The 23,393-nt window shown below is 42.0% G+C and overlaps 1 protein-coding gene across 1 annotated transcript in view; it reads left to right on the plus strand.

Moving 5' to 3' along the window:
* Nucleotides 1-23,393, plus strand: part of ACVR1 (activin A receptor type 1) — a 140,584-nt gene that overhangs the window by 32,038 nt on the left and 85,153 nt on the right. The window contains exon 2 of the mRNA XM_037044671.1: nt 19,086-19,299. The gene's annotated coding sequence lies outside the window, so the exon portion shown is untranslated. The remainder of the gene's footprint in view (nt 1-19,085; nt 19,300-23,393) is intronic.

Here is a 23,393-nt window from a genome sequence, read left to right on the forward strand (position 1 = left end):
TTTGAGATTCTTAATAATTGTCATGATTGAAAGGCATCGAGAGTGAGCTGATCTCCTCCCTCCCTCCCTCTTTGCTGCTTTTTGATCTGGGTTAACCCAGGTCTCAAGCAGTGTTCCTGGGACCCTGTTATTTCCCCTGTAACTGTTTTTTCTCTGTCAGCTCTTTTCTCAGGCAGCCCCTCCCTTTGTGGTAGCAAAATGGCTATGGTATTCTCTCAGGTTCTTCAAGTATAATAGACAACCAAACTTTTTTTAAAAGCAGTTCCTGAAAAATTCTCACAGGTCCACTCTGATTGGATCAGCCTAGGCTACATCCTACCCCACATTCAAGCGTGTGCTGATTGACCTAGCCTCTGCGTGCCCTCCCCGCCCACCCCCAGTGTTCAGGCAGAATAGGAGGGGGCAGATCTCCAGGCAGGAGTTGTTGTAGAGGGGGTTGGTGCGGGGAGCGGTGGGTACAGAAGCTGGGGAGGCAACCGGTTCCTACAAAGCAATTCCACATAAAGCGCATATTGGGGGCTTTTGTCATCCTGATAAGGTCTTGTTCCCGGATCTCCTGCATTGTTGCTTGATAGTTCTGCCTTGGTTTTCAGGAAGCGGTAAGTTCTGAAGTATATTTTCTAGGTAAGTCCAGTGTCCCCTGGAAGCAGAGGGCCAGTGATTTTGCTGATGTCCGGGATGCTTACTGCAGGGTATCAGATTGCAAGTAGGTCTTAATGGCTGCCATGCTAGGTGGCTCTGTGGGGTGACATTAGCTCAGTTAGCTCTCCCTGTGTGCCGTTACGTCAAAGATGGTAGCTGGACAGCTATTCTTGACATATGTTTTGTATGTTGCTGAAAACACGTGTTCTGTTTCTCTCTGACCATTCAAATTCATTTTGGGTGACTGTCTTGCCGGCTTGGGGCCGGGGCAAGGGAAGGGAGGCTGCATTTTGGCAGCACTTCAAGCCTGGAGCAGCATCCTGCAGCCAGCACCATAAGCTGTATAATTTGTCCACAGAGGCCTATGCATTATAGAAATGAAAATTCCTTCTCTGACAGCATTCATTGCTTAGCACGCAGCAATTTGGCTGTCAGAAACAGCTGGCCCTGCAGGGTGGGACAATGGAAAGGCGAGACCGAGAGAGGCCAGTGCTTACTCAAGTCTCCCACTGTGAGAGGATCAGGTTTCTGAGACTGTCATTAACCACAGACTGCCAGGGGCTCTAAGGCAACGCTTCCCGGGCGCAGGAGCCTGTGGCTCAGACAGTTAGTGATTTTCCTGTTCTTTTTTTTTTTTTTCCCTGAATGGAACAAAAAGATAAATTAAAAATAAACTCTTAACTTTTGTTGACTCTCCAGTTTTGGCTTTCCCTAAATGGTCAGTCCCAATTGGGTCCTCTACTTGGTGAGGATCATTTGTGGGGAAGTCAGTCCCTTCTAACCCAAGTGTAGCTGTTACTGGTGTGTTGTAGAAAACTCAGAAAGCAGTGGGGTGAGGTGCCTGATGGATTGCTTGACAGCCTCACATTTGATATCTGCAACTTTTAGCTTCCGCTTATGTAGAGGCAGCGCCGAAAGGACCAGTGTTGAGGGCCCACGGAGGCAGTTCAGGCATGAAGAAGAAAGCCCAGATGCCCCCCCCCCCCCGCATGTGTTTGGAGCTGCAAAGGGGCAGGGTTGCTGTGCGGTTTGAACCCCACAGCTCTTCTATGAGTATCTACAGTGTGGCTGGCTCTGTGCATTTTCCTCTATTGATTCCATGACTCATGGAGCGTGATCTCAGCAAAAAGCACACTTAAACTACCAAGGAGACAGCTGTCTGTTATAGGAGGACATATTTTCTGGGTTCAGTGGCGCCAGTTCTTTCCTGTGAGTTTGTAAACCAGAGATGTACTCACTAGTAATATCTCATAAAGGATCTTTTTTTCTTTTTTGGAAAAAAAATGCATTTAAAATCATATAAATAGTATTCTTTTATTTCGCACTTGAACTTCCCACCTAGGAAAGCAGTAGTATTTTTTCTTAAGGCTGCATGTCAAAAGGGATTTTTTTTCCTTTCACATAGCAAAGGTCTAAAGGAAGTTTAAAGCAATGTGGTGGGAAGTACCTTGCCTCCTTGAAGTGAACAGCGTTTCAGAGATATCGGTGGTTCAGGATAAGTTTGGCTATTGGAATTTGGTGGTTGTTCAGTGTGGCTGGAACTGGATTTCACCCCTTTCCCTCTAAATCTGTTTCCCTTTTTATGATAGAGGCTGAAGTTCCCAGATGTTGTTTGGATTAACGAGTGTGTGTGGGGAGGGGGGAAAAAAGCTTTCTTAATGATAATAACAGAGTCAGACTGGCTGGTTCTGTACTGACAGGAAAATGGAGAGATAAAAACTCCATTAATGGTGTGTGCACTGACTGAGTAGCCAATAAAACAATGCTGTCCTCACTGGAAACCGGTCCCAGACTGGCAGCGTTCCGTGCCAACTGCGGGAGACAACAGCTGCAAAGAGGGGCAGAAGTATTCAGTCAAGAGTCTGTGTTAAATGACTGGCTGGGGGCGGTTCTTTTGTTCTCCTCTTCCTCCTCCTCCTACTTTTGCCCATTTTTCTTGATGAGCCCTTCTTGATGCTCAATGTTCCAGAAATTGAACCACATCTGATGAAAACTTAGGGGTTACTTTCAGAGTGAAGTTGGCTGGTAGTTCTCAAGCCTATCTTTCTAGGTTAGTTTGATTTTGTGACACAGTAGAAATTGTTAATTTATATAAAATGTATCCAAAGATTACTGTCAAAGTTTGAAAGTTCTAGTTTAGAAAAACAGAATAGTCACTTGTCAAAGATGTAATGCTGTATAGTCTCCCCAAATCATATTTGAATTTCTGTGCTCAGTATTAGTAGCGAAATAAAAATTTGTCGCATCTCATTTGGAGCGTGGCAGAGTCTTCGTTTAGTCACATTCATACTACGTGTGCTGTCTGAGCCCCTTCTCTGAGTAAAGCCTGCTCAGCCCCTGGGCCAGTGTGGCTCTGTGCAGGGGACTTCCCACTTTGGGGACTGCACTGTCTCCTGGCCAGGTGAGCCTCATGGGGGTCTCTAGAGAAGGGGAGGAAAGAAGATCTGCTGGAGTGGTACAGGAAACCAGCTCTGAAAATTCAAGTCTCGTCCGTATTTCCTGTGAGTGTAAAACCTTCACTGACCTTTTACTTCACGGTATATGAGGGGGAGAGGGTATCAGAGGTGTCCAGCCTGTGGCCTCAGGGCCACGGGCAGCCTGGGGTGGCTGTGGATACGGCCCAACACAAAATCGAAGTTTCTTAAAACATTTTGAGAATTTTTTTGTGTGTGTGATTACGGTTGCATTGTATTTAACGTGTGGTCCAAGACATCTCCTCTTCTTCCAGTGTGGCCCAGAGACACCCAAAGGCTGGATGCCCAAAGGTTGAAAGCCCCTGGAAGGCATTTGAGTGTTCACTTTTGTGCCAGTTCTGTGTCACAGACTTTACAAATATTTGGAAGTTGGTATCTGTTGTCTTCATTTTACAGGTAAAACAGACAGGAATCTTGAGGAATTAAGTGTGTCAAGGCTGCCGAGTCTGTTCCTCCTGCACTTGGGTGCAGCAGGAATGAACATTGTATGAACCAACAGTATGGCATTTATTGCACGTAATTGCAGCGGCCATCCAAAGAGGAGGCGTGGGGCGTTCTTTATCTGGGTCCATTAAGAATGCTGGCAGTGGAGGAGGCTGGGACACACACTGCTTTAAGTCCTGGGAGGTCCTGTGGAGGAGGAGAAACAGTCCTTTGTCAGCACACCACCTGAAGTTCGTGCCTTTTGTCAGACATCATGACTGGGGCTGGGGACTTGGAGCTGAGGAGGAGGACAAAGTCCTGCTGTTACAGGGTCTCTGCCGTGTCCTGATGGGCAGAGCCAGGGGCTGGAGAACAAGAATGGGTGCCCAGGCACCCTGGGAGAAGTGAATCCCGACAAAAGAACCTGGTGCTGGCTTTGCTGGGAGCCTTTGTAAGGCTTTTCCTGATCATCCTCCGAAAGTGGAGGGCTTTGAGCACAACATGACGATGTTGGGTAAAAGAGTAAGGAAGAGCGATAAGGCATGACCTGAAATGCAACCTGGGTTTCCTTTTTGGAAACTGCGTGTGGATTGTGTGCAGTCCCCGGGCTTCTAGCTGCAGGCCTCTCTCTCACAAGCCACTTCCAGGCCACACTATGTGGCCAGTGGCCACAGTGTCTCACCTGTGGTGTCTTCTCTCTTGTGACTAAAGATGGCAGAGTAAGATCCAGGGGGAAACTATGTCCTTTTAGATAAAGCCTTTATCTAAAGCCTTTATGTTAGTCATCTTTTTTTAAAGTATGCTGTGTAATTTTTCTTCAGATGGCAAACTAGAGAGACTGTTCTGCAGAAATGTGATTCCTCAGTGATTAATATGAGATACTGAATGGCCTTTAACCTGTCATGCTTGTGCTACTGTGCCAGCTTGTCTTTTTCTCAGTGTCAGGGTGTCACTGTTAATTTTGTGTGTTTAAAGGACTCGGGTGGGTTCTCGATGTGACACTTGGGTTTTTATGTTTGGGTTTTATAATATAAATTGTTCCGTAGTATTCTTTTTTTTAAAGTTATTTTATTGTTGTTCAATTACAGTCGTCTGTGTTTACCCAGCCCATAGTATTCCTGATAGATGCTCGCATGTGCATCCACGTGGATAAAGGATGGATACAGTCTATTGACTTTAAGGTGGTGTTTGCTGGTTGGTTGGTGGTGGCTTGTGTTCAGTTTTCTCTTCACTCTAGAGAGCCCTTGAGGGATAGAATCTAGATGCGTGTTATCAGTGTGAAAGTTTCCCTTTATCAATAACATTTATTGGTTGAGGAGTCCTTGCTTTTACCATTGGCTTTCAGCCCTACTGTGGCGCAGAACTAGATTGCAGTCCATCTTGACTATTGCAAGTGATTTATTGTTGGTTATTGAGGTAGAGACGTCCAAGACACTTCAGATCCAGTTCAGCACTGTCCACTCCTTTGCCTTCTATTATGTCTTCCAGAGTGACTGTATATTTTAGTTGCTACAATGTAAGAACTGTTGAGGAAAGGAAGGAAATGAGTATCACAAAAGTCAGGATTATGGTTCGAATATTAACTATGAATAATAGTAATGGCTTACCCTTTAAAGGTGGTTATATATCAGGTTCTGTTCTGAGCGCTTCACCTATATTCACTCGTTTAACCCTTGTAATTACTCTGGGAGATAGACACGTTTTATTAAATCCTAATTTTGCAGATGAAAGAAATGGGGGCCCGTTAAGTTACGCATCCAAGGCTGTAAAGTTAGCAAATGACAAGGCTTGAATTCTAACTCAGACAGCCTGGCCTCTGTCCTGGGTTTTAACCACAGTGCAGGGTAGGAAGGCGATAGTGACTGGGGATACCTCAGGTTGGGGAGGTTCTTCAAAAAATTAGGGTCTCAGCCCTGGCTGGTGTAGCTCAGTGGATTGAGCGCGGGCCTGCGAACCAGACGATCGCGGTTCGATTCCCAGTCAGGGCACATGCTTGGGTTGCAGGCCAGTTTCCANGTTTTAACCACAGTGCAGGGCAGGAAGGCGATAGTGACTGGGGATACCTCAGGTTGGGGAGGTTCTTCAAAAAATTAGGGTCTCCACTAAGGATTGTAGCTGCAATTTTAGTGTATGTGGATTGAATACATATATTCATAAAAATGAATTACATATATTTGTGTATGTAGTGTATCCATGAATTCATACCGTATTTGAGAAATGGCAGTAACTATGTGGATAACAGACTTTCTTTACCATTCTTGCTGTTTGATATACAATAGACCTTTTATTTGGGAACCATTCATTCCCCTCTAGAGAGAGAACATACTCACATATGGAAGTTATGGAAGCTTTTCCCAACCCTGTCGTGCCCCTACTTCTGTGGTATATTCGTATTTATTTGCCTGTTTTCCCCTAAATTACCTCACATATTGCATCTTGTCTTAGCCAAAGGCATTAGGTGGAGACTCTAATGTAGAAGTTAAAGCATTTGTGTGTGTGTGCTAGGGAAGTTTATGTAAGATAAAGTAAAATAAAATAACTTATAGACATGTATCTGACGTACTCTTCACATGTCCAAAGTGAAAAACGATGGAAGGAAACCTCACAGTCGAGTTAAACCACTCTAAATTTGGTTATAAGTTCTAGGGGATGCAGTTGAATTTATGCCAGAATTTGTTGTCTGAAAATAAACCTGACTGCACAGCAGTGCTGTGGTAGAACCAACAAAAATGCTGCACAAGAAACAACTAAAATGTTTCAAAAAAAGGTTATTATTGAAGGATTTTCTCCTCCAGTACTTAATGCATTCAAAATAGAACTAACAGAAGCTAGCCTTTTCCTTCCTGCCAATTTTAGAAAATATGCTATTCTTAAACTTATAGAACATTATCGTTTCCCCCTGGGATTTGTAAAATTAAAAAGCAGAATCAGGGAGTCAAGTGTTTATGAAATGGATGAGAGTTTAGTGACCCGAAACTCAGTGGAACGTTTCTCAGAATTGTTGACAGTGTGAGTGGTAAGCATAGGCACTTGCTAATGTTTTTATTTCCTTTTTATACTCACGATGCACTTTCGTCGTCCTGTCTTATTGAGAGTCCCGTCTCAGTGATATTCAGCGCACTCTCCAGCTCCACTGGAGAGCAGTCTCCAGGCGCGTTAATGTGCGGCTGAGGAAGACTAGTTTGTTAACCCATCGGTCTCTTGAGGGACTTTGAGGGAGAGAATGTAGCTGGCATGCAGCCTCTACTTGGGGGATGGCAGGGCTGGTAACTTGCTGGTCATTTTGGTGCTCGTTGAATTGCTTTTTGAGGCTAGAAATGTGTGGAATAAATTTCACATGTTTATATTTGTGTATATGTGTGTGTATGTACACACACATATATATATACACACACACATGTTATATGTATTTTTAAAGGTATTCTTTCTCTTTATTTGTTGCTTGGATAAATAGAACACGTTTTCAGTGAGAATGGTGTTATTGAAACCACAAGGAAGATTTAATTTCACATTAAATTCTGGCCCACTTGGGAATTTGGGTTATTGATGGTAAATATAGACTGTTTGTATTAATTTGTCAGGTGAGTTGCTTCTTAAAAGTTGCAATATCACAAATGATAGGAAAGCTGATGTTTCAACTCGTGCTGATGTAAATTAATCACAGGTGTGGAACCTTGAGGCTTGTGATGAAAAGACTGCTAACAGTCAATTTTAGGCATGTTTTATTGTATAGAATTAATTGATAAAAAATGAGTCTTGGTGCAAAACTCTGTGTTCTAATTAATAGCAACTCAAATTAAGAGGCTATAATTCCATTAGTGGACTGAGTGTTCAATGACACTTAAGATTAAAAATATAGAAAACGCCTCTACTTTGTGATTACTTACGTAAATTACTCGAGTAACGAATCCAGAGATTTAAATGTGATGGATAATGAAGTCTGGGTATTAGCACGTGCTTCTGGGAGCAGACCCAACCCCACCTTCCCACTGCTTGCCATTCCCACTTCAGAGTTTCATTGGAATTGAAAGGAGGGTTCTTCAGGGGTTTGCCCTGATTCTGGGTAGGCTGGCTTCAGTCCTCATGTTCACTCACGGTGCCCTTCCTGCTATTGCGTCTTCCCTTTTATTTTCTCCCCACACTTGATATTTCCTTTCTTAGACAGAGCCTGCTACGTTTTAATTTTCTGCCATGTCACGCTCAGTGTGAGCGTGGTGATGATTTGCAGATTCTCAGTCTCCCCCTCTGATAGGTAGGTGGCGTATGCCTGTTTTGGAGCTGAGGCCTGGGGTTCAGGCAAGTAATGTGCTCGAGATCCCACCACCTGGAAAGTGGCAGACGAAGGTTCAGTTCCCAACCCGTGTGATTGCAGGCCTTTGGCTCTTTCCACAAAAGTGAATTGGGAGACAGAGGATGTCTCTGTATAACTAATACGCACAATATGGTGTGCACTCAAGGTTTAGTTGTACAGAAAAAGGTGTAAGAGCTTTGGGACTTTTTTTTTTATTTAAATAATAGGGTTACTGAGTTCATCTATATATCCAGACACCCTCATATGGTGTCTGGATGTAATATAAATTATAGTGTCACAATTTAGTGACTTTTCGTAAACCCAGAGTTGTACACTGTATCACCATCTGTTAGAACCATCAGCATGTAAGACTGATGTTAAAGGTAGAAATCACTGAAGGAGACATCAAAGGGTGAGCTCCCCATCACCCTGTGATCTGAATGGGACAGAAACCGAGTTCTTGGACCAACGCTACGGTGGGCACCCTGCTGATTAACTGTCATAGAGCCTTCCAGAGCAGTAAGCTCACAACCATTTTTAAAAAGTCCAATTTTGATAAATTCCAGTCTCACTTTATTCTGCCCATTTGTATTTTTGACAACAGCAGGATTTAAAAATTTTTCTTAAACATACTTGTGTTTTTGATTTTTCTAAAATATATCTGCCATCCCCATTATTTTGATTGGAGAATCATCCGCATCTCAAGACTTCTAGGTCATTTTATTGAAGGTTTTCTTGAACACATTAAGTGAATCTGTACAGTCATGATTTGAAATGACTCATGCATTAAGCAATTGCATGTGTAAGCTTAGCGATCCCAGCCAGCGAGTGCTAATAACAGGGAAGTTTATTCCTTGGATCATCCTCTTTCTTAGCATTTAATGCGGGCCATTGCCTCCTTTCTGTTACTTTCCTTATGCTTATTAAATTAGGTTGAATTATATTGTATGGAAATTTATACATGTGTTCTATTCTCTGTGTGGAATAAAAAGGCCGGGGTTGGGAAAATGGCTGGTGGGGTGGGGAAGGACCATTAAGCAGATAGCATTGTCATGAGAAGAGCTTATCTCTTCCCCACTCCGGTCCCTGGCACCTTGACTGACGACATCTGGAAGGAGGCCAGTGAGTTAAAGCTGAGCCTCGGGAATTGTAATGGGGCCTGGTGCCAAGTGACAATCTCGGGGATAATTTTCTGGGAAAAAAATTAACATTTTTCTTATAAGATGAGGCATCTCCCTTCTTATATTTTACTGACAACATCTTAATTTCCAGTAAGACTACAGTGTTAGCATGGTATTTGAGTGTTGTCTCAATATAATTTAGAAAAAGATTATGTACTGCACTATCAGAGTAGGGAATAATTCCTTGGATTATATGAAAGTCATTAGGAAATGATGGTTCAGTGTATATACTTAGTTTACACATTGTCTTTTTGTAAGACACACTTTAGTTCTCTGTTATAATTTAAGATTTGGCAGAGGTTTTTTTGCTTTTAATTGAAAGCCATCACAACGCTAAAAATGGACTGTGGTAGGCCTGCCCCTTTTTTTCCATTAGCATCATTTGTATTGTTCTTATTTCCTGTAGTGGGTTCTCTTATGCTTTGAATTTGTTATCAGGGTTCACCATTCAACTGTCAACATTTATCAAGGACCTTATGTTTACAAGACCATCCCTGATGTTTCAGAGATGAAAAAATACTACTTTGCGGAATTCACAGACTCACCAGGCAGCGAAATTTAAAAAATGAAATGTACTTTTTAGGTGCTGTGATAGTTCCGTTTTGGAACAACAGAGGAGGATGTGTATGTCTCAGATGGTGTGAACATGGGGATTTCAGGAGAAGGCGTCCATCAGGAGGTGATTCTTGAGTTGATCCTGAAACGGAGCCATTTGCCAGATGGAAAAAGGCATTTCAGGCAAGCAAGCGCAAAGGCAGGAGGCGAACAAGACTATGGTGTTCTCAGGGAGCTGTAAGGTGAGATTAGGGTCTGGGTACCTGTGGGGTGATGCCTGGATGAGGTTGAGGAGGTCATGGGCGGGGTCATGGAAATCAGGAAATCTGAGGAGAGCTAAGGAGAGCCACTGACAGCTAAGCCAAGGGCAGGCAGCTCAGTGGACGTTGACTTCCCTGTGGGCAGGTACTTAGAGGGGACCACGGGGGAGGCAGTTGGAGTGCTCCTGGTTGGAAACAGGGCTGGGGCAAAGGCAGGGGTGGCATTTGGAAGGTGAGTGTCTCAGTTTTTGGTTTGGTCATCAGTGGTTCCGTGGCATGAGCTAGAAATTAAAAGAAGATTAGCAGGTTAACGGGGGTGGTGGGTGAGGTGGACATGCTCACTTTAGTTTTGTTAATCTAGATCGCTTTTTGGGGGGAACTGGATGTATTCTCTTGCCCCATGAGAGGCTGTTCTTGATAGACCCCAGTGTATTCTGCTTCTTTTTGAACATTTTCTTTCTCAATTATCTTTCAGTTGGCAAACAAATTATTGGTAGGTGAATAAAATAAAAAGCAAATTGGGAGTTAGGAACTAAATCGCTGAATAAAATGATAAATGTTATTTTTACTTTTTTTTCTTAATGAATGGGCAGAGTTCTGTCTCAGTAGAGGAGCAGATTGGAGAACGACCCTCAGTTGAAGAGGTAGCCTTTCCTGTTAGCATAATTCTTGAGGAATCCTGCTGGCAATTGTGAAAGAAATGTCTGAGCAGAGACTCTTTGAACTGGAGGAAATCTTAGCAACTTGGGCCATTCTCAATTTGTAGTTAGGAAAAATGGATGCCAGAGTGGGTAAGAGGCTTCCCAGGCACAGAGCTAGAGTAAAGGGATGTGTCTAACTCATTAGTTCAGTGTTTTCTCCATCGTCCCTTGATGAATCCCTGCAAGGAGCCCCACAAGGTGATAGGGAAGAGTGTGAAGGGCTGTAATGCTCAAGGCTGTGCACTCGGTGGTTGACCCAGAGTCACCCGGGTTCTTGACTTTAATCTTACTTTAAATCAATATCACTGTTCATCAGTCTGCAAATATTTGTTGACCGTCTACTATGAAAGGGATGTTATGACAAAACTAAAAAGATAAATAAGAGGCTATTTTCCTCTTCAAGAAGCTTGCAGGTTAATTTTCCAGATGACTCATTACAGGATTGGCAACTACTTTTTATAAAATGCATTGCTTGTCTGGTATAATTACAAATGTAGTGTAAACACAGACACACAATAACAACAAGAAAACAAAGCCATACTTTTTTTTTTAAACGTGTACTGGGTCTTTTTTTATTTGCTACTTTGTTCTGTCTGCATGGGGGGCAAGCTGTTTCCTTCCTAGCAGGGGAATGTCTTTATGCTTTTCTCAGATAATACATTAAACCAAACAATTAGAAAAAGAATGTTGATTGCCTTTTATTCAGTTCGTTCTTGTTGAACCTTAATTAGGGAGAGTGATCTGGTGAACATTTTATTTAGGTTGGTAACTGACGTAAATATTTGCAAGGGGGCATTGGAGGACTGGTTTTTTAAAGCTTTTGTTCTCTGTTCATTTATTTTGGTACCCCTCTCTTTTGTAGCTGCCCCCTTCAATGTTTCTGGAAATTTCTGTCGATGCAGTTTTGAACAACTTAACCTAAATTTGGAGTAGTTGTTTAGTTAATAAATGTACTAAGAAAACATATTACCATTCTAAGATAAAGACCACCTTTATTAATTAGTGCTTTTTCTGTAATTCTTGATATGTTTTTTATGTTTCTTGTGTTAACTTGTACAACTCAAATAAGAGTATTTGGTACTTTTTGCACCATTTTAAATGTAAGTCTAGGGCAGAAACTTAGTTATTTACTGATGGAGAAGTTTTCTTTATCAAGTTGATGAGCTTAAAATTGTTAATGTGTTTGGTTTTTCTATAATTTTAAGCTCCATTCACTCCACAGATATCTAAGTAAGTCTCGAAAGCAGGCCTTGGGGAGAGAGGAGGATGTTGGATACATAGAGTCCCTACTTTCAAGAAGCTTCCCATTGAAGCTTTGCTAAAATCTGTCTAGAGTGGGTGTATAGACCCAGGAACCCCAGAGTAAAGGTGAAGTGTAACAAAATACCAACATCCTTTTAGAAAACCAGAACATCTGGTTCTGGCTCAGGTGGGTGGCATCCCTGTGAACTCTTACACAAGTGCTTTGGGATCATTAGATAGATGATGAAAGCCTTCGTGGCATTCTGTGTGAGGATAATCATCCAGGGTTACCACACTACTGAGAGACAAGATAAAACAGTGTCTCACGGTGGTGGGGGGTGCTGTGCGAGTGGGGTTTACCCGCGTCAAAGCTGGACCCAGCAGGCCGAGAAAGACCATCTGATTACCAGGGAGGTCTGGTTCTGTCTTGAGAGTAGTTAGTGGGTTGGGAGGATGGAAGAAATCACGTTCCTCCTTTCTTACCTCTGCCTGTTCTCCAGCCCTCCCTGCGCAAGGTGCACTAATTCCTTTTGGAGGTTTAGATACAGCTTGGATAGAGCCACTTGGGTTTGGGCTCGTGGGGTGTCTTGAAACTCAGACAGAACTCATCCAGGGATTGACTTCGTAGAACAGCCACAGACCCATGAACTGGGTGAGGATGCACAGAATTTGAAAAATTAACATCTGTGGTATGCCGGGAAGATAGAAAAATAAGGGGGAAATGCGAATGGATTTCTTTATGGAACTACCAACTGCTCCACAAAGTCTACTGTCCAATTGGGAACATCAGCTGACCAGAAAGGCGATTTCTTTTTCACACCGGTTAACACAAGACACCATTGGACATTGTGTAGGGAAAGAAATAAGGGGGAAAAAAAGGAGAGGGCAGGAATGGAGAAGGAAGAGAGAATGAGTGAGTTATGTGTGATACCTAGGAGTGAGGTGTGTGTTTCTTTGTCTTCCTCTCTGTCTTTTATGGACTCTTTTCTCTGAAGTCACACCTCCTGTCTGGTGGGCGTTGACAAAGGGGCATTCTATTTTCGTCTGTAGCCTTCCCATCTGGTGTCTGGGTTTCTTCTAAGCTGCCACCAGTGGGGCAGTGAGTATGGGGTATTCGTCTTTCATGTTCTTTCCTTTCAGATTTCCCTGCACAGACCTTTATAATATTTATTTTAAAATGGCTTTTTATGAGTCAGAATGGTCAAATTTTGGCCTTTCTGTAGGATTCAACCTCATAATTCCATCCTTGTGAGTCTCAGTCTTCATCATTGCTCCTTAGCTGTTGCGTTTATAATAATAGCTCCCACTTATTAGCACCTACCGTATGTGATGTACAGGGTCCAACACAAATAATGCTCCTTTTTTAATGACAAAATCTTTTATTAGAAAAATCATGAGCGTATAATTCTGTAACATAACAATCTCACACTCCAGAACACTGTATGACATTGTAGGTGAAATGTTAAAATTGCTGTCCATCTTGTGTGAGACATTCACGTGCCCTCCCAGCCACAGTCGAGCAGGCCTTACTTCTGCTGGACCCTGTGTGTCACCTGTGGTAACTCTGCAAGGAAGTCTTGGTGCCATCTGGCCGGTGAGAGACCGTGGCTCCGACAGTGGCCCAAGCTTACTCGTCTAGTGATTGGCAGGGCTGGGATTTAATCCAGGACTTTTTGGTTCAAGCCTGGAACCCTCCTGGTTCCACAGAATCTCAGTGCCTGTATTCCCTTGAGTTTTTTCCTGGATCCTTGTGCTTATCTCTCTGGCACAAGTACATCGAAGTTTTTGGCTGGGCAGATAAATGGATTTTGGTTAGTTACCTAACCACTTCAGACAAGGATGTTTGAGATTTTACCTTATAAGCAGGTTATCTTGAGAAATATAGTGTGGTGCTTAATTACAGTCACTTATATCATAATCCACAATGAATGCCTCTTATTTCAGCCAAATTACAACTTGAATTCTGGAGGAGAAAGGTGCTCTGACACTTGGGCCTTACATCCATCCCTCGGGCCAGAGCATTAGGAAATCTCATTGTCATCCTATCTCCACTTTGGCTGGCCTCCTTGCTAGGCTTTGAGAGACGTTAATCTCTTCCTTAAAATATCCTGGAGACCTTGTTCTTCCTCAGGCCTGCCTCTCCGCAAGTCTTTCCCCTCCATTCTTTAAAAGTTTACTGAGTTTGATCCCTACTCAGTATTTAAATATACACCTGAGAAAATAGTGTTTCCGTGGTAGAACTCCTTCCCAGGGTTTCTTGGAAAGTATCCAAGTCCTGAAAAAAATTGGTTAAGAAATCAGGTAAATGGGAAAAAAATATTGTACATAGACAGAGACAGTAGTAGATCCAGGGAATTCACTGTTGTCAAGCTGAAAGCTGTCCTGCGCAGCTGAAGGATAAGATTGACAGATCCCAGAGCCAGCACAGGGCAGGAACACAGAGGAGAGTATCGGTCACGATTGCTGGTAGATGTTGCTATGTTACAAATGTGTATTTGTGGCCCTGTCTGCTTCTACTGGTGAGTCACCCTGTAAATAAAATAAATACAAGTTTATATGCATACCATGGAGTACGCAAGTCCTTATGAATAGTGTTTTAAGAAATATGTTTCTGAAGCAAAACAAGTCTTTAAAACAACAGTTTCAACATGGGATTCTGTGTAGTCTCTTAACTTTACTTATAGCTCCAAATGCAGGTTGTTGCAGGGGTCAACGCACTTTTTCTCTAAAGGACAGATAGTAAATGTTTTAGGCCTTGCAAGCCATATGGACTCCGTCACCACTATCGGCTTTGCTGTTTTAGTGTGAAAGCGGCTATAGACTATACGTAAAATGAACAAGCGGGGCTGTGTTCCAATAAAACTTTTATTTACCAAACAGACTGCGGGCTGGACTTGGCCTGCCGTTGGACTACTACCCAGTCATGTTCCCGGCATTTCCCAGCATTGGAATATTTGTTGAATATTTGTTGCTACAATTCTTTGTAAACTCTATTAAGTTTTTCTTACTTAACAATTATTTTTAGATATCCATAGTAATGAGTAAAGAAGGTTTGGAAGTATTTTAAGAATAATATATAATTTGAGGAATTCCGGAGAAATTCCTGGGAGTTCTCATTTCTCATTCCCCTGTCCTAAAGATTAATGACTGTTGTATTTATATTTATGATTTGGGAATACCCGGAGAAGAGGATTTCCTGTATTTCCGTGCGCCTGTATTTCCTGTATCTCTGTGCTTCCTGATTCAGTCAGCAGTTATCTTTTCTCAACTTTAGGTGGCCCTCCCTGTTCTTAGTGCTGCCTGATGTCCCCTGAGTTTATCAGTTGTCTGGGCATGTGACCTACTTTCTTTCCCACTGGGATATTGGGAATCTTGGAAACCAGCTGATATCCCCTGTGCCTTTCTCCAGAATTACTAATAGATCAAACCTGTCTTGTCCCTGTATTCAAGTGCTTGGAGCAAATTACTCTTCAGGGGTACTCAGCATCTTATATACTTTGTTGTGGCAATATTATTTCAGAGCCGGAACAAGAGGACATTTGTAGAATCATGCAGGTGATTTTTCTTGTTTGAGATGGGTGTGCTTTATGCTTTTCTGCCACACCGTTTCAGCACTTTTATTATTCTCTGAGGGGCAGAAGACAGGGATGGGAACTAAGAACATCTACTATGAGCGCTCAGTTCAATTCTTGCAAACAGTCAAGATGTAAATGAACTTACTGGTAATAAAGAACACAGATTTGGTCCTGGCTAGTGTAGCTCAGTGGATTGAGTACAGGTCTGCGAACCAGAGGATTGTGGTTCAATTCCCAGTCAGGGCACATGCCTGGGTTTAAGGCCAGTTCCCGGCAGGGGCCAGTTCCCAGCAAGGGATGCATGAGAAGCAACCATACATTGATATTTCTCTTCCTCTCTCCTTCCCTTCCCCTCTAAAGATAAATAAATAAATATTTTTTTTAAAAAAAGAACACAGATTTGACAGTCAGCAAAACTTGAATTAATTCTGTTTTGCCACTTATTTAAAAAGTGTGGTCTTGGACAGTATTAACCTTTCCAACATTGTTTTCTTATCTTTCAAGTGGGAATAATGATACTCTCTTCTCAATTTTTGCATTGCTAGGATTGTCACATAAAACAAGGGATAGAGCTGGCATTATTAGTAACATTATGGGTGGGAGGTATTTATTGTGTTTCTTGGGAAAAGAAACTGAAACACGGAGATGAAATGATCCGTGTAAGCTGAGGAGGTTGGAAAACCGAGTGGGGCTATTTCCTGAGTCCATGTGCTTGCTAGCATGTGCTGCTACCTACAGTCATTTCAGTTAACAGCAGTTCTACCGCAAGATACACCAACATTTGTTTGGGGTATGGGGTTTTGGTGGATAGATAGGGAAGGCATTTTTTTTATTGAGATACAATTAACACACAACATTATATTAGTTTCAGGTGTACAACATGAGGATTTGACATTTGTGTATGTTGTGAGATGACCACCACAGTGGGTCTAGTTAACATCTGCCACCATACAAGGGATGATGTCTTGAGTGGCCGAGGATTTGGAGTATTTGGAAGCCACAATTTCCCGAAGCCAAGGAGACAGTCATAGCTAACAAGTTGAAAAAACTTGCTCTGAATTTTTTTTCCTGTTGCTTAGCTGCTGTGTTGACTGCCAAGAACTTGTTTGACTTTAAGTACCTTTTATGCTTGCCTACTAGTCAGGTCACATCATATTACAATGACTTTGAAGATATTATGCATGGTCTTTTAAATTGGATTGAAGAAAAAGGTAGTACTCTGTTAAGCCTGCAATTGGAGGTGGATTTTTCTGGATTTCTCTCTTTCCCGTTCCTCACACTCTCCCTCCACCACTTCACAGGAATGTGCCTCTGACCTTTATGGGTCAGATTTTCACATGGGACGAGGCATGATCAGCTGCCAATAATTAAACCTCCATAGCCAAACAAATGCATTGGTTAAGGTTTTGGAAAAAACTCAGCTCAGTATGTTTTATGACAGGTTGCTAGAGTTTGTTATGTAGCTACTTATTTTGTAGCACTGATTTTAACTGATGCATATGTTTCCTTTAAAAGTTATTTTAAAAATCATACTTGGGGCTTTGAATGTAACTGCTCCATACTACCTTGTTGATGTCAGGGATATTTGTGGGGGGCTTGGTTCTGACTAGAACGTTTGGAGAGTTCACTGTCCTGAATTTCCTCTCAACCTGAGTCCCCATTTTGCCAGCCTGAGTTCTTCCTTGTCGGAGACCACCATTCTGATTTAAGTTTATGGGCTGAGAGCCCGATGAATTTGCAAACAGATTGTGATTTTTATTCAGTAGCTCTTGAATGACACCTATATGCTAGGGGCTAGGTTCTGTGAAGAAAGGGTATAAGGGAAGAAGATGTGATCCTAGTTTAAGTTGTTTTTCAGATAAACCCAGTTCAAGGCAGGGGATTAAGTGTCAGGTTGAGTCATTTAAGATATAAATACCAGGGGACTTAGAATGGAAAGATCTGGAAAATAGAAGACTCATTAGCAAAGGCTAAACAGAGGCAGGAGAACCTGGACATGGGTTTGAAGGATGAAAAGAAATTCTATGCAGTGAACTAGGGAAGAAGAAGCACCTTTGTCATTAAAAAAAAAAAAAACCCAAAACAAACAACCCCTGTTTTTATTTTTATTTTATTTTTAGAAAGAGGGAGAAAGGAAGGGAGAGAAACATCGATGTGCGAGGGAAACATCAGTTGGTTGTCTCTTGCATGCCTCCAACTGGGGACCTAGCCTGCAACCTCGGCATGTGCTCTGACTGGGAATCAAACCAGCAACCTCTTGGTTTGCAGGCCGGCACTCAATCCACTGAGCCACACCAGCCAAGGCGATTGCTGTTTTTGCTTTTTCTTAAAAAGAGAATCAGAAAAATATGCAGCAGTGGTTTCTCATTTTCTTGCTTATCTAAAGCTGCCCCTGAACAGTACGTACTTATAAATTAAAGACGTGGTTGGCTCTAGTCAGGACAGCGTAGCGCTGGCCCCCTCTTAAAATACAGTCAGTCTTTGGCAGAGGGGAAACCAACTTCAGTTTGAATCTGCCAAATTTCCCTGGCCCCAGCATCTTGGAAAATACCAGGATTTCAACAGTTTGTTCTGAAACTCAAGGTCTGTGAATGCTGCTTAGTTGATGAATTTGTTTTTAAGGATGTCCGCTCTAGAAATGCATTTTTACTTTTTAACTTCACTAAATGATTGCTGAACATGTCACATTTCTGCTTGACCTCCCTGTGGTGCAGGGGGTGATGGTGATATTTATGTGTGTCTTAATTTCAGTGTGTCTTTTTTAGGTCTTATAATTTTACAATCAGATTGATTGTGAACCTCAATTTAAACCAAAGTGAGGACAGGTTTGACATTATTTGCAAAGCACTTCCTTGAATTTCAAGGTTGATGTGATTTTCCTTCCAAATAATTATTGAGGAATGCTGTATTTTGGGTTTGTTTTCTTCTTAGATGTAGTTACGTGGAAGTTTTCTTGGCAAAATGTTCCTTGAAGTTAAAAAAAGGGGGGTGCTGTTTTCCGAAAGGAGTTTTTCAGTGTTTTGTATCACTTAACCATTTGAATGGGAAAGTTTGGTTCTAATAAAAATTTCCTCTTCCTTTGGCAATGTTGACATTTTGAAAGTTTTCCTAAAGGAAAAGGGAGCGTGGGTGGCTTTTTGTTTTTTTTGTTAGTTATCTAGAGCCCCATTCCCTTCCGCTGTGTGCTCCTGCTCCATCATTGTTTTATGAGCCTTTGAACTAGATCTATCTACCACTGAGAATGGTGCTTGAATGTGAACCAAAATCAGATTATTTGTGGGTGGATACACAAGAAACTAGTTACTCTGGTAAATGGAGTGTCTGTAGAGTGGCTGGGTGTCTGGAAGAGACTTCCACTGTACACTGCTTGAACTTTACATTTTTAAACCAGCTACATATAACAACGAACATATGCAAAGCCATTGGGGGTTTTTTGTTTGTTTTTGTAGTAGACTAGAGTAAATGACGTATGAGATTTAAAGAAACTTGATCTTGAAATTTACCAACTTCAGGTCTTACTGGGTTTTGTGTCGTGTGTAAAAAAAAGGACCAGTATGGGTCTATGACCTCAACATGTCAGTGTGTTTCAACCCTTTTTGTACTTGCTTTAATAGTAAATATGCTTTAGTTTTGTGGCCCAACTGAAAGGCTTGTCAAGTATGTACTTCCTTTAGCCATTACATTCACAGCTGTAGAATTTCCTTTTGCTCAGATGGTTTCCTTTCTTCTTTTCCTTTGCAGCCCTGAGTCACTCGTGAGCACCGCATTGCTACAGAGGGAACTACTGGAGAGCTACTGGAGTAGCGAAGCTACTGGGAGCTCTGCTCCTTATTCCAGGAGATTCCAGGGGCACCTCTCCCTCCCCGCATCTCTGGTGAACTAATGAGCGAAGCTCTGAACAAGAGCACTCTGCTTGAAGGACTTCGGGAAGATATGACCCGGAGCCACCTCTAAGGTAGCTGAGTCAGCTTTTCCCCAGGAGCTCTCAGAGCAGCATTGCTGGAACCAGCATTAGAGCCATTTCAACAAATCTCCTCTTTTAATGTTTTTTGGCAGAGATCAAATCTACATGGCAATTTCTTAGCCACAATGGTCATTTTGCTGGTTTATGTGAATCCGGTATCAGAAAGTTAGGACTTAGCCTTAGTTCATGCATTGCTGTGAAGGTAGGCTTTTTCTGTGGAGCCGCACAGTTAGTCTGTAACTTGGACCAAGTTGTTCAAATACTACCGACATTTCCCTACGTATAAAATGCTTCTGCCATCCTGTTCACTCTACAGGGCCGCTACTCCCCCCGCCCCTTTTAAATAGACTGTGTTTAGATTCACAGCACCATTGACTAGAAAGTACAGGGCATTTTCCTATACCCCGTCCCTATATATGCACAGCCTCTCTCACCGTTAAGGTTCCTGCCAGAATGGTGCACTTTTTATAGCAGGCCAACCTGCATTGACACATCATCACCCAAAACCCATAGTTTACGTTAGGGTTTACTGTTGGTGTTGGCTCTGTGGGTTTGGACAGGTGTATAATGACATGTATTCACTTTTATGGTATTATACAGAATTGTTTCACTGCCTTAAAAATCCTCTGTGCTTCACCTGTTTGTCATTTCCCACCTCAACCATTGTCAGCCACTGAGTTTTACTGTCTCTATGCTTTTACCTTTTCCCAAACTTTATTTTCATACTGTGCTTTCTATGGAGTACTTTAAAATGTGTGTGTGTGTGTTTATAATTTTTTCTTTCCTTCTCTCTCTTTCGCCCGTAACTAATAATTTTGAACACATACTTTTTCACATACAATTTTTTCCTGAACAAACAAAATATGCATATTAATTAAGTTTAAAAATTCATGGAGACCTGGTTGGTGTAGCTCAGTGGATTGAGCACAGGCTTGCGAACCAGAGGATCGCAGTTCGATTCCTGGTCAGGGCACATGCCTGGGTTGCAGGCTGGTTCTCTGCAGGCCAATTTCTAGCAGGGGACACACGAAAGATAACCATGCATTGATGTTTCTCTCCCTCTCTCCTTCCCCTCTAAAGATAAATAAATAAATAAAATCTTTAAAAAATATTTAAAAAAATTAAAAATAAAAATTGATGGAGAATTCTGGTTAAGATGGAGGTGTAGGTAAACATGCTTCATCTCCTTGAAAAACTACAGCAAAAATTACAACTAGACCTCAAAACAAGTAACACCCAGAACCATCAGAAAATTAGCTGTGTGGAAGTCTGACAACCAAGCATTTAAAGAAGCCAAATTCATCCAGATGGGTAGGAGGTGTGGAGATGCTTGGAGATGTGGTGTGGTGTAGGGAGGTGATGGAACTGGAAGCCCTACATTCATGTGTCGTAGATGGAAGTTGGGAGGGGTACCCCAGCAGTGAGGGATCTCAGCTGCAGGGATCTCAACCCACATGGCCCAGGGTTCCAGCACCAGGAAGATAAACCCCCATAGCTTTTGGCTGTAAAAATCAGTGGGGGATGGGGCGGTGGGAGAAACTATCAGATTTTCAGGATACTCTGCTTAAAGGGCTTGCAGGACCATAGAAATTACACAGACCCAATCCTTCTGGGATGCAGTACCTGGGCAACAGCTGGAAGGGCACCAGTTGCATTTGGGAAGTAAGTGAAGTGACTAGAAATAGGGCAAGTGTGGGGCAAACCTCCAGAAGCCAGGCAGTGACATTTTCCCCTCTCCTGGCTCTTCCCCCACAAAGAACCAAAATGGTGAAGTGGAGTGAAGCAGGGCGCTTTGCCCTGACCATTACCTAAGGCTTTGCCCCACACAATACTGGGTGCTTTTCTACAGTAGGTCATGCTACTAAGATAGGGAGTCAAAGCAGCTCTACCTGATACACAGAAACAAACACAGGGAGGCTGCAAAATTGAAGAGACAAAGAGATATGACCCAAATGAAAGAACAGAAAAAGAACAAAACCCCAGAAAAAGAACTAAACAAAACAGATAACCAACCTATCAGATGCACTGTTCAAAACACTGGTTATCGGGATGCTCAAAGAACTCATTGAATATGGCAATAGTGTAAAATACACCCAGGAAGAAATGAGGTTTACATTCAGTGAAATACAGAAAAGATCTACAGGGAACCAACAGTAGAAGGGATAAAGCTGAGATTTAACTCAACAATTTGGAACATAAGGAGAAAATAAGCATTCAACCAGAACAGCAAGAAGAAAAAAATTTAAAAATAAAACAAGGATAGTATAAGGAGCCTCTGGGACATCTGCAAACTTACCAACATCTGAATCATAGGGATACCAGAAGAAGAAGAAGAAGAAGAAGAAGAGCAAGACATTGAAAACTTACTTGAAAAAATCCTGAAAGAAAACTTCCCTAATTTGATGAAGGAAATAGACATAGAAGTCCAGGAAGCACAGAGAGTCTCAAACAAGTTGAATACAAAGCGGACACCAAGACACATCATAATTAAAATGCCAAAGGTCAGATAAGGAGAGAATCTTAAAAGCAGCAAGAGAAAAGCAGAGAGTTACCTACAAAGGAGTTCCCATAAAACTGTCAGCTGGTTTCTTAAAGAAACCTTGCAGGCTAAAAGGGACTGGCAAGAAGTATTTGAAATGATGAAAAGCGAGGACCTAAAACCTAGATAACTATCCAGCAAAGCTGTCATTTAGAATGGAAGGCCAGATAAAGTGCTTCACAAAGTAAAGCTAAAGGAATTCATCATCACCAAGCCCTTATTATATGAAATGTGAAAGGGACTTCTTTAAGAAGAAGAAGATCAAAACTATGAACATTAAAATGGCAACAAATTCACCACTATCAACAGATGATTCTAAAAAAAAAAAAAGCTATGTAAACAACCAGAACAGGAACAGAGTCATAGGTATGGAGATCATTTGGAGGGTTATCAGCTGAGTGGGGTAAGGGAGGGTGTAGGGGAAAAGGTGCAGGGATTAAGAAGCATAATTGGTAGGTACAAAATAGACAAGGGGATGTTAAGAACAATGTAGCAAATGGAGAAGCCAGACAACGTATATGTGCTACACATGGACATGGACAAGGAAGGGGGTTGTTGGAGGGAAGGGGTGTACTGGGCAGAGGGGAGCACGGGGGGAAATATTGGGATAACTGTAGTAACAGTAAAATGTATTTTTAAAAATTGATGGAACATCACTATACATTTGTTTTATGACTTGCTTTTTCCTTCTACTTCATAAGTTGTGGATATTTTCCCTTTTAAGCAGATTTTTTCTTTTAATGAGAACCTCAGTCTATGTAATGACTGCTTAGTGTTCTTTATATGGCTGGAACATTACAATAACCAATCCTCAAATGATTGGTTAGCCTATAATTTAAAGGTGGGCGTGGGGGAGACCTTTCACATTGGGGGAAACACAGAAGTCATAACTGTTTACATTGGAATTTGATTATTACGGATGTGAGTTTTTATTTTCCAGGCAGATGATGCTTGGTTTTGGGCTGCTGCCGAGGTGTCGTTTATGTCACATTTTCATCTCTGGATGCCTGGGAGGAACTTTTCTGGCACTAGGCTGCGTTAATATATTAGCATGGTTGTTAGTTTTGGCTACCATCCTTGGAGCATTTCGAGATATTTTTATGCCCATTTAAGGTGGCATGAGGTTGAATTAGTTTTAAGAAGAAGTAATGAAAAACAGGGATGGAATTATTTTGTATATATGCTTATTTGAAGGAGGAGGAGGAGCTGATAGTGTTAGTTGCTTGCCCTTTGATTCTTAATTATTAAACAGGGTTAAAGTAGTTCAGCTCAGATTGTGGCTGGGTGGCTCAGTTGATTGGAGTATCTTCCTGTACACTGAAAAAGGTTGCAGGTTTCATTCCCAGTCAGGGCACATATGTAGGTTGTGGGTTCGATCCCCAGTCAGGGTGTGTGCAGGAGGCAACTGATTGGTGTTTCTCTCTCACATTGATGTTTCTCCTCTCTCTTTCTCTGTCTGAAAATTCATAAACATATCCAGGGGTGAGGATTAAAAAAAAAATTGTTCAACTCAGTAGTTTCATAGGGTAGTTGACAGAACCACCAG

Source organism: Sturnira hondurensis, unplaced genomic scaffold (genome assembly GCF_014824575.4).
Source record: "Sturnira hondurensis isolate 20B ecotype Veracruz unplaced genomic scaffold, ASM1482457v3 Scaffold0004136, whole genome shotgun sequence".
NCBI classification, from domain to species: Eukaryota; Metazoa; Chordata; class Mammalia; order Chiroptera; family Phyllostomidae; genus Sturnira; species Sturnira hondurensis.